This window comes from Caretta caretta, chromosome 8 (assembly GCF_965140235.1).
Source record: "Caretta caretta isolate rCarCar2 chromosome 8, rCarCar1.hap1, whole genome shotgun sequence".
NCBI classification, from domain to species: Eukaryota; Metazoa; Chordata; order Testudines; family Cheloniidae; genus Caretta; species Caretta caretta.
The window spans coordinates 44,541,905-44,557,092 of NC_134213.1; the positions used below are offsets into that span (position 1 = coordinate 44,541,905).

The 15,188-nt window shown below is 44.0% G+C and overlaps 1 protein-coding gene across 4 annotated transcripts in view; it reads right to left on the reverse strand.

Moving 5' to 3' along the window:
* MTA1 (metastasis associated 1) overlaps positions 1-15,188 on the reverse strand; it is a 150,298-nt gene that overhangs the window by 116,626 nt on the left and 18,484 nt on the right. The window lies entirely within an intron of this gene.

Sequence of the window (15,188 nt, forward strand, 5' to 3'; positions counted from 1 at the left end):
AAGAAAACACCAGCCCGGTACATTACATGAAGTAGGAACGAAGGGTTAAAATCACTGTGACAAATTCTAGAACAGGCAGTCTGAAGGAGTAACAATATTTAGCACTTTACAAACATTAAGAATTAATGGAACAATAACTAAATTAGAGGAAACCACCCCCACAGCAGAACTAGTGAATTTTCTTATGAGGGGGCATGCACTGAGTGGTGGTGGGCGATTTACCTGAGTGTGTATCTGCCACACAGCTCTCATAGATTCAGACTTGAAAGTCAGAACGGACCATCGTGATCATCTAGTCTGACCTCCTGCACATTGCAGGCCACAGAACCTCATCCACTCCTAAACCCCTAATCTCTGGCTGAGTTACTAAAATACTCAAATCATGTGTCAAGGTTCCTTCCCCACTCTGAACTCTAGGGTACAGATGTGGGGACCTGCATGAAAGACTCCTGAAGCTTATTCTTACCAGCTTAGGTTAAAACTTCCCCAAGGCACAGATTTCTTTCTTGCCTTGGGAACCAGCTTAGGTTAAAAACCTGGTACGCTGCCACCAACAAGCGATTTAAACAAAGAACAGGGAAAGAGCCCACTTGGAGACATCTTCCCCCAAAATATCCCCCCAAGCCCTATACCCCCTTTCCTGGGGAAGGCTTGATAATAATATCCTCACCAATTAGTACAGGTGAACACAGACCCAAACCCTTGGATCTTAAGAACAATGAAAAAGCAATCACGTTCTTAAAAGAATAATTTTATTTAAAGAAAAGGTAAAAGAATCAGCTCTGTAAAATCAGGATGGTAAATACTTTACAGGGTAATCAGATTCAAGACATAGAGAATCCCTCTATGCAAAACCTTAAGTTACAAAAAGACACAAAACAGAAATACATATTCCCTCCAGGACAGCAAATTTCAGAAGCCAAAAAAACAGAAGACAATCTAACGCATTTTCTAGCTAGATTACTTACTAACTTTACAGAAGTTGGAAGGCTGCATTCCTGATCTGTTCCCAGCAAAAGCATCACACAGACAGATGAACCCTTTGTTCCCCCAGCCCTCCAGATTTGAAAGTATTTTGTTCCCTTATTGGTCATTTTGGGTCAGGTGCAAGCGAAGTTATCTTAGCTTCAAGAAAAGGAGTACTTGTGGCACCTTAGAGACTAACCAATTTATTTGAGCATGAGCTTTCGTGAGCTACAGCTCACTTCATCGGATGTATACTGTGGAAACTGCAGCAGACTTTATAAATACACAGAGAATATGAAACAATACCTCCTCCCACCCCACTGTCCTGCTGGTAATAGCTTATCTAAAGTGATCATCAGGTTGGGCCATTTCCAGCACAAATCCAGGTTTTCTCACCCTCCACCCCCCCACACAAATTCACTCTCCTGCTGGTGATAGCCCATCCAAAGTGACAACTCTTTACACAATGTGCATGATAATCAAGTTGGGCCATTTCCTGCACAAACCCAGGTTCTCTCATCCCCCTCCCAAAAACCACACATACAAACTCACTATCCTGCTGGTAATAGCTCATCCAAAGTGACATTGTAGGGAGAATGGTCACTTTGGATGAGCTATTACCAGCAGGATAGTGAGTTTGTGTGTGTGGTTTTTGGGAGGGGGGTGAGAGAACCTGGATTTGGTCACTTTGGATGAGCTATTACCAGCAGGATAGTGAGTTTGTGTGTGTGGTTTTTGGGAGGGGGGTGAGGGGGTGAGAGAACCTGGGTTTGTGCAGGAAATGGCCCAACTTGATTATCATGCACATTGTGTAAAGAGTTGTCACTTTGGATGGGCTATCACCAGCAGGAGAGTGAATTTGTGTGGGGGGGTGGAGGGTGAGAAAACCTGGATTTGTGCTGGAAATGGCCCAACCTGATGATCACTTTAGATAAGCTATTACCAGCAGGACAGTGGGGTAGGAGGAGGTATTGTTTCATATTCTCTATGTATATATAAAGTCTGCTGCAGTTTCCACGGTATGCATCCGATGAAGTGAGCTGTAGCTCACGAAAGCTCATGCTCAAATAAATTGGTTAGTCTCTAAGGTGCCACAAGTACTCCTTTTCTTTTTGCGAATACAGACTAACACGGCTGTTACTCTGAAACCTCTCTTAGCTTCTTAACCCTTTACAGGTGAAAGGGTTTTGCCTCTGCCAGGAGGAATTTTATAGCACTGTATACAAAAAGGTGGTTACCCTCCCCTTTATATTTATGACACGACCCCCCAAATCACAGTCAGGGTGGAACACTGGCTGTGATTTCTTCCTGGAGCTCCAAGAAAAAACAGTTAATAAGACACATGCACCTCTAAATATACTACTAACTGTATAAAGACTAACAATATTTTCCACATCTCAAAGATGATTTTAACCAGTTGATTCTGGGAAACTTTCACAGGAGAATGCATCGGCCACTTTGTTAGAAGCTCCTGAAATGTGTTGTATGTCGAAATCAAAATCTTGGAGAGCTAAACTCCACTGAAGAAGTTTTTTGTTATTTCCCTTGGCGATATGAAGCCACTGTAGCGCAGCATGGTCAATTTGCAGGTGGAAACACCGTCCCCAAACATATGGGTGTAGCTTTTCCAGAGTGTAAACAATGGCGTAACATTCCTTTTCACTGATTGACCAGTTGCTTCCCTCTCAGACAGCTTCTTGCTAAGAAACATGACAGGATGGAATTCTTGATTCGGTCCTTCCTGCATTAAAACTGCTCCCACACCACGCTCGGACGCATCTGTGGTTACTAGGAACGGTTTGTCAAAGTCTGAGGCCCTCAGCACAGGGTCAGACATGAGTGTCGCTTTAAGCTGGTTAAAGGCCTTCTGACACTCTTCGGTCCACTGAATGGCATTTGGCTGTTTCTTTTTGGTTAGGTCTGTCAGTGGGGCGGCGATTTGGCTGTATTGCAGTACAAATCGCCTGTAATATCCGGCCAAGCCTAAGAAGGATTGGACCTGTTTCTTTGACTTTGGGACAGGCCACTTTTGGATAGCATCCACTTTGGCCTGTAGGGGGCTGATAATTCCTTCACCCACCTGGTGTCCAAGATAAGTCACTCTGTTTAGGCCTATTTGACATTTCTTAGCCTTAACAGTTAGTCCTGCCTCTCTTATGCGCTCGAAGACTTTTTGTAGATGTTCCAGGTGTTCTGCCCAGGAATCCAAAAATATGGCCACATCGTCAAGGTAGGCAACCGCATATTCTCCCAATCCCGCTAGGAGACCATCTATAAGTGTTTGGAAGGTGGTGGATGCGTTCCGCAGCCCAAAAGCACATTAAATTCATACAGCCCGACATGTGTGGTGAAGGCTGACCTTTCCTTGGCGGATTCATCTAGCGGTACCTGCCAATACCCCTTGGTTAAGTCCAAGGTAGAGATGAACTGGGCCCGTCCCAGTTTCTCTAATAGTTCATCTGTGCGTGGCATTGGATAGTTGTTTGGGTGAGTTACAGCATTTAGCTTACAGCAGTCCACACAAAAACGTATCACCCCATCTGGTTTGGGAACTAGAACCACTGGAGATGCCCATGCACTGCCAGAGGGGCGGATTACACCCATCTGTAGCATATCCTGGATCTCCCATTCTATAGCAGTTTTAGCTTGAGGAGACATCCGGTAAGGTTGGGCTCTAATTGGGCGAGCATTACCTGTGTCAATGGAGTGGTATGCCTGTTCAGTCAGTCCTGGGGTGGCTGAGAATGTTGGCGCGTAGCTAGCGCACAGCTCCTTGATCTGCTGTCGCTGCATATGCCCAAGGGTCATGGAGAGGTTCACCTCTTCCACGCCATCATCACTTTTCCCTTCGTAGTGGACACCTTCAGGCCACTCAGCATCATCTCCTCCCTGGGCTGTAAACTGACAAACCTTTAATTCTCTGGATTAAAAGGGCTTTAGAGAATTAATATGGTACACCTTAGGCTTTCAGTTTGAGGCTGAGGATTTGGGTCTAAGTGCAAAGAAATTACATTCATGAACTGTAAAATTGAAAATCTGAGAACTCGAAAGTAAATAAACGTCAAAGTTTTCATCTGAACACACAACCTTAACTCCACCCCTGTATAAGTAGGTATTACAAACCTTCAATTACATTTTGCATACTATTTCTCAAACAATAGAATGTAAAATAAAATGACAACCTTAATTGAAAAATTGTAATAATGTGCATCTAATACAAGATCTTATTACAAAATCTGGCATGGGTAAATAAAACAGTTTTATCATTAGAGATTATAGGCTTGTCAAAAGCTAGCGTAAAGCAGCCACTTACAGTTTATGGTTGCAAATATACCAGATGCAGGATTTCTAGTTTGTTTCTTTTTTAACCCCAACAAACTAGATTTGAAGTGAACAGTACAGCACAATTTACAAGTCCATTATAAGTATCTGTAACCAAATCTCAGCATCACCCACACTAACAGACTATAGATAGGTAGGTGTGACCTTTTGAGTGGCTACAGAAAGGTAGGTGGTGGACAGCCACCAAGCATCAACAGTAGCAAACTCTCTGCAGATGAAATACTCACTGGGGGTATGTTTAAACCATTGCACCAAAACATTAGTGATACCATAAAGCTTTTATTTGCCAATAGGTCTTATACTTCAACTTTAATTTATATACACACCGAACACTTACCATACATGTTTCAAATCAGTCTCACACACATTAAGCGGCCCACCACAGGTTAAATAGGTGAAGATAATTGTTATCCAGTTCACATTACTGAAGCTAGTTGGAAATATTTATATTATTTTAGCCTTTTTTTTTTATTAATTATTAGAATGTGCGCTACAAATCAAGTAAAAAAAAGTCCAAAGAGCAGAGGGTGGAACAGCATTCGCATTCTCTCAATAGCTCTTAAGATTCCAACTAGAGTACAAATATTCTGACAAAGAGACACTTCAGTGAACTCATCATAAAATTCAGTGAGTTCTCTCTTAAAATGGTGCTTTAGAGGGTGGGGGACTCTTGTAAAGATGAGTTACCCTCACTGGTGAATCAGAAACTACCCATACATAATGTGATTAGTTCCCATAGCCTCTCTCAGGAATTGAGAGAGATTAGGAAACAAAGTTCCTTTTCCACATTATCCATCAATTATATGCATCTTCCAGAACACTGGAAGGAAAAGGGGGTTGACAAAGAAAAAGAAAAGTTTGAAAACTAAACTAAACTGGTCACATCAATAACTCATCTCCCACAACTTTAATGCTATAGGATTACTAAAACTATTGTAGGTTTCCTCACCAAAATTTGCACAAAGGGGTGCAATATTTCCTTACCACCACCTGCCCAACTGTCATCATTTTCAGAAAATTGTATCTGTAGCTAGGGGCTAAAGCTCACAAATGGACCATGGCACATGGGGAGCCTAAAGGTTCTGATACTGTTGGGAAAATATCAGTTGGTCTGACAAAGGGGGATTGAGGGGACGAAGCACTAGTACAGAGCTTGTTTCTCAGCCCCTTCTAGTCTGACCTCCTGTACAACACAAGCCAGGGAACTGCCCCACAATAACTCCTAGAGCAGATCTTTTAGAAGGCAGCCAATCAGGATTTTAAAATGGCCAGAGATGGAGAATCCACCATGACCCTTGGTAAATTTTTCCAGTGGATAATACTCTCACTGTTAAATAGGTACACCTTCTTTCCAGTCTGAATTTTGTCTGGCTTCAACTTCCAGCCATGGGAGCATGTTATATCAGTCTCTCCTGGATTGAAGAGTCCATTATTAAATATTTTGAGCCATGACAGGGTCAGGCCAGATAGCTACAGGAGAGTGTTAGAAGTCCCAGATTAAGCAGGTCCATTTTCCCTGGGTAAGGTAACAGGGGCAGTTCCAGAACAAGAAGGAACTTGCTGGAACAAATTCAGGCAGGCAGGCTAATTAGGACACCTGGAGCCAATTAAGGAGTTGCTAGAATCAGTTAGGGCAGGCTGGCTAATCAGGGCACCTGAGTTTAAAAAGGATCCCATCATTTTATACGTATAGCTGGGATTATGTTTTTCAATGTGCATTACTTTGCATTCATCAACATTGAATTTCATCTGCCATTTTGTTGCCCAGTCGCCTAGTTTTGTGAAATCCTTTTGTAGCTCTTTGCAGTCTGCTTGAGACTTAACTATCTTAAGTAGTTTTGTATCATCTGCAAATTTTGTCACCTCACTGTTTACCCCTTTTTCCAGATCATTTATGAATATGTTGAATAGGACTGGTCCCAGTACAGACCCCTGGGGGACACCACTATTTACCGCTCTCCATTCTGAAAACTTACCATTTATTCCTACCCTTCGTTTCCTATCTTCTAACCAGTTACCAATCCACGAGAGGACCTTCCCTCTACATCCAATGACAGCTTACTTTGCTTAAGGACCTTTGGTGAGGGACCTTGTCAAAGCCTTTCTGAAAATCTAAGTACACTATATCCACTGGAACCCCCTTGTCCACATGTTTGTTGACCCCCTCAGAGAATTCTAGTAGACTGGTGAGGCATGATTTCCCTTTAAAAAAACATGTTGACTCTTCCCCAACAAATTATGTTCATCTATCTATCTATCTGACAAATTTGTTTTTTACTATAGTTTCAACCAGTTTGCCCGGTACGGAACTCAGGCTTACTGGCCTGTAACTGCCAGGATCACCTCCAGAGCCCTTTTTAAAAATTGGTGTCACATTAGCTATCCTCCAGTTATTTGGTACAGAAGCTGATTTAAATAATAGGTTACAAACTACAGTTAGTAGTTCTGCAATTTTACATTTGAGTGCCTTCAGAACTCTTGGGTGAACATCATCTGGTCTTGGTGACTTATTACTGTTTAGTTTATCCATTTGTTCCAAAACCTCTGTGATGAATTCAGTCACAGAGACCCCCTTGGGACTGTCACCTGACATGCTGAAGTTATCTCTGAACCCGTTTTCCCTGCCAGCCTGGGACTCCAGAACCCTGCCTTGTTGAGCCAGACATGCTAGCCTGCTGCAACACAGATCCAGGTCTGGCCACACTGTTAGGATACAGATATTCAGGACTGTCTGTAAAGGCCTATGCTCTAAGAATTTAGGTGTATTCTTATCACTTGGCTAATTATAGAGGTATAAAAGAAAGAATCAAAATCACTGTCTGCCGGTGTAAGGTCCTTCTCTTACTGTGACAGTCTGAGGCCCTGTTCTTAGGCTAAGCAACAGAGGCAGCCATAAGCTGGGAAGCGACCGGTCACATCCTCACATTCCAAACTAGTCACATTGAAATATGGTGCTACTGGACTGTTAGGAACACAATCCTGTCCTGATAGTGCCTATCGCCTCCAGAGAAAGGGAAGTGCCTAGAAAACATAAAAGGAAACTTAGTTTGATAGCATCCTGTCTGGCAAGAACTCACTTATTAATAGCTGGGATGTGAAATCCTCACTTCTGTATTGTTTTGTAATTATAGTTCCCACTTTGTTATTGTTTGTCTGTATAACCTCTGTCTGGTTCTGTGATTGTTTCTGTCTGCTGTATAATTAATTTTGCTGGGTGTAAGCTACTTAAGGTGGTGGGATATAATTGGTTAAATAATCATGTTACAGTATGTTAGGATTGGTTAGTTAAATTTCAGTAAAATGATTGGTTAAGGTATAGCTAAGCAGAACTCAAGTTTTACTATATGGTCTGCAGTCACTCAGGAAGTGGGTGGGGGAAATGGGAACCATGTTTAACTAAAGGGGGAAATGGGAACAGGGACACAGGTAAGCCTCTGTGGTGTCAGAGCTGGGAAGGGGGACACTAAAGAAGGAAACTGGAATCACGCTGGCTCGAAGTTCACCCCAATAAACTTTGAATTGTTTGCACCTTTGGACTTCGGGTATTGTTGCTCTCTGTTCATGAGAGAAGGACCAGGGAAGTAAGTGGGTGAAGGAATAAGCCCCCTACCACACACACCCAAAGTGCAGACTTTAACCAAAAACGGCTCAGCAGGTCACCTAATTCCAGCACCCAGACACCCAGTTCCCGATGGGATCCAAACCCCAAATAAACCATCTTACTCTGTATAAAGCTTATAGAGGGTAAACTCAAATTGTCCACCCTCTATAACACTGATAGAGATATGCACAGCTGTTTGCTGACCGAGGTATTAATCACTTATTCTGGGCTAATTAATAAACAAAAGTGATGTTATTAAGTATAAGGATTTAAGTGGTTTCAAGTGATAACAGACAGAACAAAGTAAGTCACCAAGCAAAATAAAGCAAAACAACACAAGTCTAAACCTAATACATTAAGAAAGTGATTACAGGTAAAATCTCACCCTCAGAGATGTTCCAATAAGCTTCTTTCACAGACTAGACTCCTTCCCGGTCTGGGCCCAATCCTTTCAAAGAATCATAGAATATCAGGGTTGGAAGGGACCTCAAGAGGTCATCTAGTCCAACTCCCCGCTCAAAGCAGGACCAATCCCCAATTAAATCATCCCAGCCAGGGCTTTGTCAAGCCTGACCTTAAAAACTTCTAAGGAAGATGATTCTACCACCTCCCTCGGTAACACATTCCAGTGTTTCACCACCCTCCTAGTGAAAAAGTTTTTCCTAATATCCAACCTAAACCTCCCCCACTGCAACTTGAGACCATTACTCCTTGTCCTGTCATCTTCTACCACTGAGAATAGTCTAGAACCATCCTCTTTGGATCCACCTCTCAGATAGTTAAAAGCAGCTATCAAATCCCCCTCATTCTTCTCTTCTGCAGACTAAATAATCCCAGTTCCCTCAGCCTCTCCTCAGAAGTCACGTGTTCCAGACCCCTAATCATTTTTGTTGCCCTTCGCTGGACTTTCCAATTTTTCCACATCCTTCTTGTGGTGTGGGGCCCAAAACTGGACACAGTACTCCAGATGAGGCCTCACCAATGTCGAATAGAGGGGAACGATCACGTCCCTCGATCTGCTGGCTATGCCCCTATACATCCCAAAAAGGCCATTGGCCTTCTTGGCAACAAGGGCACACCGTTGACTCATATCCAGCTTCTCGTCCACTGTCACCCCTAGGTCCTTTTCCACAGAACTGCTGCCTAGCCCTTCGGTCCCTAGTCTGTAGCTGTGCATTGGATTCTTCTGTCCCAAGTGCAGGACCCTGCACTTATCCTTCTTGAACTTCATCAGATTTCTTTTGGCCCAATCCTCCAATTTGTCTAGGTCCCTCTGTATCCTATCCCTACCTGCCACCGTATCTACCACTCCTCCTAGCTTAGTATCATCGGTAAATTTGCTGAGAGTGCAATCCACACCATCCTCCAGATCATTTATGAAGACATTGAACAAAACCGGCCTCAGGACCGACCCTTGGGGCACTCCATTTGATACCGGCTGCCAACTAGATATGGAGCCATTGATCACTACCCGTTGAGCCCGACAATCTAGCCAACTTTCCACCCACCTTGTAGTGCATTCATCCAGCCCATACTTCTTTAACTTGCTGACAAGAATACTGTGAGAGACAGTGTCAAAAGCTTTGTTAAAGTCAAGAAACAATACATCCACTGCTTTCCCTTCATCCACAGAGCCAGTAATCATAGAAGGCAATTAGATTAGTCAGGCATGGCCTTCCCTTGGTGAATCCATGCTGACTGTTCCCGACCACTTTCCTCTCGTGTAAGTGCTTCAGGATGGATTCCTTGAAGACCTGCTCCATGATTTTTCCGGGGACTGAGGCGAGACTGACTGGCCCCTAGTTCTCAGGATCCTCCTTCTTCCCTTTTTTAAAGATGGGTACTACATTAGCCTTTTTCCAGTCTTCCGGGACTTCCCCCGATCACCAAGAGTTTTCAAAGATAATGGCCAATGGCTCTGCAATCACAGCCGCCAACTCCTTTAGCACTCTCAGATGCAACGCATCCGGCCCCATGGATTTGTGCACGTCCAGCTTTTCTAAATAGTCCCGAACCACTTCTTTCTCCACAGAGGGCTGGTCACCTACTCCCCATGCTGTGTTGCCCAGCGCAGCAGTCGGGGAGCTGACCTTGTTCGTGAAGACAGAGGCAAAAAAAGCATTGAGTACATTAGCTTTTTCCACATCCTCTGTCATTAGGTTGCCTCCCTTATTCAGTAAGGGGCCCACACTTTCCTTGGCTTTCTTCTTGTTGCCAACATACCTGAGGAAACCCTTCTTGTTACTCTTAACATCTCTTGCTAGCTGCAGCTCCAGGTGCGATTTGGCCCTCCTGATTTCATTCCTACATGCCCGAGCAGCATTTGTATACTCTTCCCTGGTCATTTGTCCAATCTTCCACTTCTTGTAAGCTTCTTTTTTATGTTTAAGATCCGCAAGGATTTCACTGTTAAGCCAAGCTGGTCGCCTGCCATATTTACTATTCTTTCGACACATTGGGATGGTTTATCCCTGTAACCTCAACAGGGATTCTTTGAAATAAAGCCAGCTCTCCTGGACTCCTTTCCCCCCCTTTCCCCTGGTACAGTCCTTGTTAGTTCCAGCAGACATCTTAGGTGGAAAACAGGGGCTCTCTCATCACTGGCTTCCCTTTGTTCTGTTCCATTCCCTTTTATAGAATCATAGAATATCAGAGTTGGAAGGGACCTCAGGAGATCATCTATTCCAACTCCCTGCTCAAAACAGGACCAATGCCCAATTTTTTTTTTTTTTTTGGTCCCAGATCCCTAAATGGCCCCCCTCAAGGGCTGAACTCACAACCCTGGGTTTAGCAGACCAATGCTCAAACCGCTGAGCTATCTTCCTCCTCCCCCCCCCCCCCAAAAAAAAGGTTGGAAGGGACCTCACGAGGTCATCTAGTCCAACCCCCTGTTTTGGCACAAGGCAGGAATTTTGTGTCTCTCTGGGTTCCCACCCCCCCCCTTCTAAATGGAAAAGTACCAGATTTAAGATGGATTCCAGTATCATGTGAAATGGTCACATGTCCTGTGATATCTCATTCTTCATTATCCATGGGCTGGCCCACAGGTACACAGGAAGGCTTGCACAATCAATTGTCCTAGTCCATGGAAGCCATCAAGATTCTAAGCCACCATTAATGGCCCACACTTTGCATAATTACAATTGGACCTCAGAGTTATACTTCATATTTCTAGCTTCAGACAAGAATCATACATACATACAAAGAGGAGGAATATATTCAGTAGGTTATAACCTTTGTTATGATACCTTATAAGAGATCTTTTGCATAAAGCATATTCCAGTTACATTATATTCACATTCATAAGCATATTTTCATAAAAACGTATGAAGTGCAACGTCACAGCCTCCTCTAATGACACCTCAATCTGCAACAGTTCCTCAGATTCACACACATCAAACCTGTCCTCCACTCTCTACACTGGCTTCTCGCAGAATTCTGTGTCAGAGTTCAAGGATTCAGTCTTCAAGATGTTCAATGACCTGGTCTTAAGTTACCTAAGAGAGCACCTAATGACTGATGAAGACTGATTGATAACTTCCCTCCTCAGGCACAATGTAGCTTTCTACAGTATGGGTAAACAGAGCAGCAAATGGAGGACAGCATGTGTGTGCATATATTAAAAAAAAGTAAAACAAAAACCACTCCACTGCCCACACCTTTCCCCCTGAGGGAGGATGAAAGAACAAATACCACGTGACAGCTGTTATCAGGTCACTTAATGCACTAGTGGAAGGTACTCAGATACTGAGTGATGAGTCTACATAGAATAGTTAGGGCTGGAACATTGCAGTCTGGAGACCACAGAAGGATGAGTGTTTCAGTTAAGCACACAAGACTCTGGAATTCTGTCTGTCTAATATAAATAAATTTCTGGTCTATATAATGCAGTCTGCCCAATAACTGAAATCTTTTGGGAGAGAAATTGTGTTAACTGCTGAGATAAAATTGTATTAATCTGCGAAAAAGTAACAATTACAGATGCTTATATACCGATATAAGTACCACAGCCTGCTCTTCTCTGGTAATAAGGCATTGAAGAATAAGGCAGGCTGATGGATTGATTGACTTTTCACCCCAAAGACCATCTTTGATAAAAATTTGGGGTACTGGATGTAACACCACCTTCTTTTTATGGATACTGTGTAAGGTGGGCCAGCCTTTAGTTCATGGATGTCAGAACTCTAGGAAGACTACACTAGAAATGAAGTCATCAGCAAAAGATGGTGAAGAGAACATCCTGACATTGGCTCAATGGGTCATTTAATCTACAGTCAAGACATAAAAGGCTCACAGTATCTTAAGAATTTAAGTTCTCATTTTCTTCTGATGTTAATCAATATCCAACTGCCACATTACTAGTTAACTTAAACATCTCAGTCATCTTCTCAAAACCTCCTCCCTCTCACATTTCTCTGTAGTTATTCTAGTTTCCATTATTTAGAATATATTCTATAAAAGTAAGTAAAAGCATGAAGCATATTACATGCTGATTTGTACAGCTATTTGTAACCAGATGACTGAAGTCTAGTTTCCATTTTAATTAGAGGTCTACTGTAAAAAGTCTCTCTCTGGAAAGTACCTCTTCTACCTAATTAACAGGCATACATAATGCAATTAGCGGTATCTCTGCTAGATATTCCATTGACTATAGAATCTGTGGATAACGATTTTCAAAAGAAGTAAGCTGGACCTTCTACATCCCTCCACCTTTATAGTTGCCCCGGGGTAAAACAATCGGACCACAGCTGGAGATTTCTATGTGATTTTCCTCTTCACTACCCACACTCTGCACCTGAATCCTAACCAATAATCTACTGTCAACAAAGAAAGAGCAAGAGAAAACACCCTCCCTCCTGAAGATGCTAATTGTGAGTCGCATTTACAAAACTGAACACAGAAAATGTTTGTTCACTTTGACATCTGGGCCACAAGCTGGATCAAGACTTTTGTAGCCAGAAGGTAACTGTGGGAAGGCATATATCAATTTCCCTAGGGGATAGAGTAATTGTCCCTGACAGAGTAGTCTATTCGTACTGTAAGCAGAATGCCAGTAAGCTCAGTGTCCACAGAAAATACTTCTACAATTGCCATAATTATTGACTCACCTATATACCCTCACGCACACTACACAGCTAAGATGCCCAATATCCATGTGGGCCTACTGCTCCAACCCTTGTCCCACTCTCCCTACTGCCTCACCATCACTTTCAGTCACTTCAGAATTTTAGATGAGAAACACTTCAGGCCAGGGACCACTATTTACAAAGTCTTCTGTGAACTACCTAGCACACCTTGGGGGGTGCTATAAAATACTACGAATACCCAGACATTATGAGTGCAACTATCTCCAGAATGCCCAACTCAAAAAAGGTTGGGTCGACCATCTCCTAAACCAAAGACTTTTCATGAGGCTAGTAAAAGGTATCACATCCTAACAGTCCAGCTCAGGTTACGTTTTCTGCCTACACAACAAAAAAAGAAATGTCCTCTGGGATACTGCCGGGTCCCACTCCATAGGGCTCCCCACACAAAGTGGTGCGATTCTATTCCTCTCTGCTTGTATACGAAGTGTAGATACTTCAGTGTCTGCCTTAGCTTGGACCAGAAGTGCTCTGAAGGTCTTAAAGAGTATTTAGACTCACATTTTATTTCCAGAACATTCACACAAAGCTTATGGGTTTCTCTCTCTAAAGCAGAGGTTGGCAACCTTTTAGAAGTGGTGTGCTGAGTCTTCATTTATTCACTTTAATTTAAGGTTTTGCGTGCCAGTAATTTTAACATTTTAACGTTTTTTAGAAGGTCTCTCTCTATAAGTCTATATATTATATAACTATTGTTTTAAAAATGTTTAAGAAGCTTCATTTAAAATTAAATTAAAATGCTGATCTTACACCGCCGGCCCGCTCAGCCCGCTGCCAGCCTGGGCCGTTCACCCCAGGCCAGCAGCGGGCTGAGCGGGGCCGGTGGCTGGGACCCCAGACCAGCAGTGGGCTGAGCGGTTGAGCCCGCTACCGCTCAGCCCACTGCCGGTCTGGGGTTCCATCCGCCAACTCCTACCAGCCAAGGTCCCGGCTGCTGACCCCGCTCAGCCCGCTGCCGGTCTGGGGTCCCGGCCCTGCCCACATAGAGTAGATACCTACCTTCTCCTTGGTTCTAGCCACTCTCTTCCTCTCTCTCTGCACTGAAATGAGGGTGGGAGTGAGCTGAGCACAGGGCTGGAGATGAAGGAGCAGGCTGAGGGTTCGGGTGCAGGGTCTGGCCAGGAGCTAGAATGAGGGAGGGGGCTCAGGGTTGGGGCAGGAGGTTTGAGTGTGGAGCGCTTACCTGGGCAGCTCCCATTTGGTGTGAGGGGTGCAGGTGGGAATATATATGTGTGTGTGTGTGTCTGTGTGCGTGCGCGCGTGCAGGAGCTCACATTTGGTGCTCTGGGTAGGGGTGGGGATGTGTAAGGAGGGTGCAGGAGTCAGGGCTGGGGTTGTGGGAGGGTTCAGGGCTCAGGGCAGAGGGCTGGAGTCATGGGGGTGCTCCCATCCCCCTGCCCTGAGTGGCTCACAGCAGGGGGCTGGAGGGGATATGCCGATTCCACCTCCTTCCCCAAGGTCCCTGGAGCAGAGAGCGCACTGCGGCTCCACTTTTCCCTCTCCCCTTCTGTAGCAAGGGCCGTCAGCTGATCGGCTGCAGGGAGGGAGAGAAGGAGGAGCAGGAACCCAGCACGCTGGGGGAAGAGGTGTGGGGAGAGGGAAGCTTGTCTGCCCTGCAAAGAGAGAGCGGGGGGCGGAGAACAGCGGGCCAGGCAGGATTTTTAATGGCATTAAAAATTGGCTCGTGTGCCGTCTTTGGCACACATGCCATAGGTTGCCGACCCCTGCTCTAAAGGATGTTGAGGACTGAAAAACAAGAACACTAGGTGTGCCTACTACAACTGTATTGGACAAATTTAGAAGTCTTTTTCCAACTGTGGATTGTGATGGAACTGGCTTAGCAACCAAAGATATCCTCATGCCACACAGAGGTGGGTTTTGTGGGTAAGGCACAGGAACATGACTCCTGACACCTGGGTTCAGTTCCAGTTCTGCCAGACTTCATGTGGTACCTTAGACAAGTCATTTAACCTCTCTATGCCTGATATCCAGCTGTGAAGATGGAAATTAAATAATATTTTCCTGCCTCACAGGACTGTTGAAGATATTTTCATTAGTGTATGTAGTATATGAATACCTCACAAATGATGAGGTCCATGAGTACCAGGTACAAGTAGTACGACTAATCACCAGAT